Source organism: Hyla sarda, chromosome 7 (genome assembly GCF_029499605.1).
Source record: "Hyla sarda isolate aHylSar1 chromosome 7, aHylSar1.hap1, whole genome shotgun sequence".
Taxonomy (NCBI): domain Eukaryota; kingdom Metazoa; phylum Chordata; class Amphibia; order Anura; family Hylidae; genus Hyla; species Hyla sarda.
Window position 1 is genome coordinate 32,983,519 of NC_079195.1, and position 6,000 is coordinate 32,989,518.

Consider the following 6,000-nt stretch of genomic DNA (forward strand, 5'->3'; position numbering starts at 1 on the left):
AAGTTCATGAAGAGCATAAATGCCAGTGAGCAAGATTAATGTACAGGACTAGTCTCGTTTCAGGGTTCTCAAATACGACCCTTTCCTCAGTAGTCATGATGGTTAAAAACAATGTTTGTCTATTTATAGGAGTACGAATCCCATGATTCAACAGTATTCTAAGTAATAACAAAAACATGAAATGGATAATCAAAAGGAATTACCTAGAGAGCAAAAGTAAATGGTTGTATATGTGAATACCGTCAGAAGACGGGAAATGGACATATTGGATTACGTGTATGGGTGAAACTAACTAAACTACTTGTGGGATTGCAATTAAATATCTTTCCCACAATTGCAATGAAAGTAAACACTATTAATGAAATGAAAATATAAATAAAACATAAAAATAAAAGTAAAAGTAAAATTAAAAATTAAAATAAAATAAAAATAAAAATAAATATAAAAATGAACATAAAAAATGAATAAAAATGGAAAAGAAATTAAATAAAAATTAAATAAAATTAAATGAAAAATAAAAGATAAATAAATAAATCAATAATAATAAAATATAAAGAATGAAAATAAAAAATAAAAATAGAAATAAAATGGATAAGTGCGAAATAAAATGAAAATGTAATGAAATGAAAATGAAAATGTATAAGTAAGATGTCATTGTAGAGGATGGAGTCAGTCCATGGGGCACCCCCCCAAAACACTACAGGGGTGATCCCATGGGCCAAGTGCATCCCCTACAGAAATCCAAACAGTTCAAAACTGGAGTTGAGTCCCCCTGGTTCTAAAGTTGCAAATTCAAAGATCTTCTTACTTTCAGCCTTGGACATTTTGAGCAGATAACTGCCACCACGCCAATCTTGTTTGACTAATTGGAAACCAGTGAAGGAGAGAGAAGACATATCGCTGTTATGGATGGTAGAAAAGTGAGCTGATAACGGATGTTTTAAGTTTTTATTTTTGATGTTATTGAGGTGTTCAGCTATCCTCATCTTAAGGGCCCTTTTGGTACGACCCACATACTGCTTTTTACAGCCGCATTCGATTATATATAGTACACCTTTTGAATTACAGGTAATTAGCTCTTCTATTTTCCATTTGAACGTGTTAATTTTAGAACAGATCTCTAGAACTTTTTTAGGGCCCTTAATTTTCATACAATTAGCACATGTTCCACACCTCACAAATCCCTTTGTGTTTAACCAGGTAGTATTCTGTTTCCTTGGGGGAGCTTTTATGGATGGTGCAACGGTAAGGCCCAAATTTGGGGCCCGAGTATATACTATCGGGGGACGTGATGGTAAGAGTGCCCCCACCTCACGGTCTTGTTGTAGCAAATGGCAGTGTTTCCGTATTATTTTTTCTACTTTTTTATATGAATTATTAAAGGGAATTACCAATTTTCCTCCAAAATCGGCTTCTTTTTTTTCCCTAGTGTTTTCAAAAAAAGTGGTTCTGTCTAATAGTTTAATGTTTTCAAGAGATTGTTCCAGGAGCTGATCGGGATAGTGTTTCTCCTTAAATTGATTTGTAAGGAGGTTGGCCTCGACCAAAAATTGGTCATCTGAGGTACAATTTCTTTTTAACCTTCGATATTGTCCCTTTGGGACGTTCATTAGCCACCTAGGTAGGTGGCAACTCGAAAACCCTATATAGCTATTTTTAGCCGTTGGTTTATAATAAGTCTTGCAAGTAAGACCATCCCGATCAGCGCTGATAACAATATCCAAAAAATTGATGGATTCCCTGCTAATTGTGGATGTGAAGTGTAAATTATAATCTTGTGTGTTTAAACCTAGGATAAAGTGCTCTAAACTAATCTTGTCTCCCTCCCAAATTAAAATAATATCATCGATGTACCGCTTCCAGAGCACCAGGCCTGCGCCAAGATGGGGTATGATGTTACTTTCCTCCCAAGCTGCCATAAATAGATTGGCATAACTTGGCGCAAACCTGGTGCCCATAGCGGTACCAATTAATTGTAAATAATAATCCCCTTCAAAATAAAAATAATTATGTGTCAAAATAAATCGGATGGCTGAAGTGATGAAATTAATCTGTGATAATTTGATGTGCCCATGTTTCAAAAAGTGTTCGACTGCTGCTATCCCTAAGTCATGTCGAATAATCGTATAAAGTGAAGAAACATCCAAAGTGGCTAATATGTATTTATTGGACCACTCAAATTTTTCAATGATGTCAACAACTTGAGTGGTATCCTTAAGGTATGTGTGAGTTTTTTGCACAAATGGTTGAAGAAATCTGTCTACGTATTGGGACAGGTTCGAGGTGATTGAGCCTATCCCTGACACGATGCTATCTGGGCACGGGAGCTGACAGAGCCACATCATCCAGGACCGGTAACAGAGTATCCACTTTGATTTATAATTGCCACACAAAAGGACATTTATACTATATCTTCACAATACCCTAAAGACATTATATGAATTCGTCTACATAGAGCTATTTTATATGCCAGTGATATATTTTTATAATATTTTTACATTTTAAGATCGTTTAATCTTGTATATCTAATTTTGTACATCTATTATATGTGTTTTTTCTCACAAGGGCCCTGTGAGGAGTAATGCACTATACATTTTAAATAAATAACCATTGAATTATTATTGGAGTACGACCCAGTTATCTATTGTCTATTCAATCAAATCACACTACCTTGGAAGGTCCGGGCAATATTTTTCTATACATATTTCGTCATTTTTTGCAGCTGTGGTATAGTTGCATGCCCTGTTGACCTCAGGTAGTGTCTACACATTAATTGTGAGCTGCACTTGCACCCTTTTTTTTCCTTTTCTTCTAATTTACAAATCTGTTTAACTTTTTTGGCACCAGTTGATTTGGGGAAAACAATTTCCACCAGAGTACCCCTTTAAGCTGTCCAGGACCAAGGGCGTAGAGGTATGTTCTCGACCCGAAGTTCTTAAGGACCAGGGGCGTACATGGACGCCCTGGCTCCATTCACAGGGTGTAAACCGTTCTCACCAGCAGAGAACAAGTTAAACCCAGTGGGTCCCGGGTGCTATGGGCAGCCAGGACCCATGGCTAATGTCGGGCACTGCCGATCGAGTCGATGCCTGGAATTAATCGTTTTAGATGCCGCGATCAAAGTTGATCGTGGCATCTAAAATAAAAGTGAAACTATCCTGGGAGCCCAGGCAAGCTGATCGGGACTTTCGCTACGAAATTGCAATTTCCAGATCAGCTTATTGGACGACGAGAGGGTCCTCACCTAGAGAAGCAGAGTGCCGAGAACACTGATCAATGCTATGCTATGGCATAGCATTGATCAGTGTAAACAATCAAAGGATTGCATGTTGTAGCCCCCTGTGGGGGCTAAAAAAAAAAAAACAGAGAAGTGTAAAAAAAAATACCGTATATACTCGAGTATAGGCCGAGTTTTTCAGCACGATTTTTCGTGCTGAAAACACCCCCCTCGGCTTATACTCGAGTGAACTCCCCCACCCGCAGTGGTCTTCAACCTGCGGACCTCCAGAGGTTTCAAAACTACAACTCCCAGCAAGCCCGGGCAGCCATCGGCTGTCCGGGCTTGCTGGGAGTTGTAGTTTTGAAACCTCCGGAGGTCCGCAGGTTGAAGACCACTGCGGCCTTCAACATCATCCAGCCCCCTCTCACCCCCTTTAGTTCTGAGTACTCACCTCCGCTCGGCGCTGGTCCGGTCCTGCAGGACTGTCCGGTGAGGAGGTGGTCCGGTGGGATAGTGTTCCGGGCTGCTATCTTCACCGGGGAGGCCTCTTCTAAGCGCTTCGGGCCCGGCCTCAGAATAGTCACGTTGCCGTGACAACGACGCAGAGGTGCGTTCATTGCCAACGTAATTCTGCGTCATTGTCAAGGCAACGCCTCTATTCCGGGCCGGAAGCGCGGAGAAGAGGCGCCCCCGGTGAAGATAGCAGCCCGGACCACCTCCTCACCGGACCACCTCCTCACCGGACAGCCCTGCAGGACCGGACCAGCGCCGAGCGGAGGTGAGTACTCAGAACTAAAGGGGGTGAGAGGGGGCTGGATGATGTTGAAGGCCGCAGTGGTCTTCAACCTGCGGACCTCCGGAGGTTTCAAAACTACAACTCCCAGCAAGCCCGGACAGCCGATGGCTTCCCGGGCTTGCTGGGAGTTGTAGTTTTGAAACCTCTGGAGGTCCGCAGGTTGAAGACCACTGAGGGCGAATGATGAGAAGAGGATGATGAAGGGGGGGTGTGGGGATGATGAAGGGGGGTGGGGATGATGAAGGGGGGGTGTGGGATGATAAGGGGATGATGAAGGGGGGATGTGTGGGATGATGACAAGGGGATGATGAAGGGGGGATGTGTGGGATGATAAGGGGATGATGAAGGGGGGATGTGCGGGATGATAAGGGGATGATGAAGGGGGGATGTGTGGGATGATGACAAGGGGATGATGAAGGGGGGATGTGTGGGATGATAAGGGGATGATGAAGGGGGGATGTGTGGGATGATAAGAGGATGATGAAGGGGGGATGTGTGGGATGATGACAAGGGGATGATGATGAGGATGTTAATGACGGGTCTGGATGATGACAGGGGGGGATGAGGTATTTCCCACCCTAGGCTTATACTCGAGTCAATAACTTTTCCTGGGATTTTGGGTTGAAATTAGGGGTCTCGGCTTATACTCGGGTCGGCTTATACTCGAGTATATACGGTAATAAAATTGAATTAACCACTTCCTTATTAAAATTTTAAATCACCCCCCTTTTCCCATTTTTGAAATAAAATAATGTAATAAAAAAATAATAATCATATGTGGTACCGCCACGTCCGTAAATGTCTGAACTATTAAAATATAAGGTTAGCTAAACCACACAGTGGATCCCGTACACATAAAAAAATACCAAAGTCCAAAATTGTGCATTTTTGGTCACTTTATGTACCATAAAAAACTAATAATAAAACTATTAAAAAGTCCCAAAAAAACTAAAATGGTACCGATAAAAACTACATACCACAGCGCCATAAAATGCGCCCTCATACAGTCTTATGTGCCCTCATATAGTGTTGTTTGCAGAAAAATAAAAAAATTATAGGGTCAGAAGATGACAATTTTAAACATACAAATTTTGGTGCATGTAGTTAGGATTTTTTTTACAATAGTAAAATAAAATAAAACCTAAATAAATTGGGTATTCTTGTATCCATATGGACCTAGAGAATAAAAATAAGATTACATTTTTAACGAAAATTGCACTGTGTAGAAACAGACGCCTCCAAAATTTACTAAATTGCGTTTTTGTTTTTTAAAAATTTCACCCCACAAATATATATTTTTTTGTTTTACGGTAGATTTTTTCCTTTAGCCCTCACATAGGCACATATGAAAAAAGTGGGTGAGTTAAACCTTTATTGTCTTTATTTTTTCTTATTTTATTTAATTAATTAATTTTTTTTTTTTTGGTCCCCATAGGACAGTGTTTTCCAAACAGTGTTTCTCCAGTTGCATAATTACAACTCCCAGCATATGCCCACTCAGCATTTGCCCAGACTACTATTTGCAATCTTGTGATTGCAGACACTGATCAATGCTGGGCCATAGGAGCCCATAGCACAGCACTGATCAGATTTATCGGCGCTCCATTACTACAGGCTGCTGAGTCTGCCTGCATCATTGGAGCACCTATTGGACGGGAATGAGGAAGGTGGGGAACCACCTCCATGCAGATTTTTCCGCAGGTGTCATGATCAACTTCAGTGAGCTACCAGCACTTGTTTTCGCCATTTTAGACTCCCCAATCAACTTTGATTGTGGTGTCTAAATGGTTAATGCCGGACATCATCCTGATCGGTAACATAGTTCATAAGGTCGAAAAAAGACCATCAAGTTCATCAAGTTCAACCTATAACCCCAATGAATTCCTAATGAGTTGATCCAGAGGAAGGCAAAAAACCCTCATACTAGAGGTAAAAATTCCTTCCCGACTCCAAATATGGCATCAGAACAAATCCCTGGATCAAC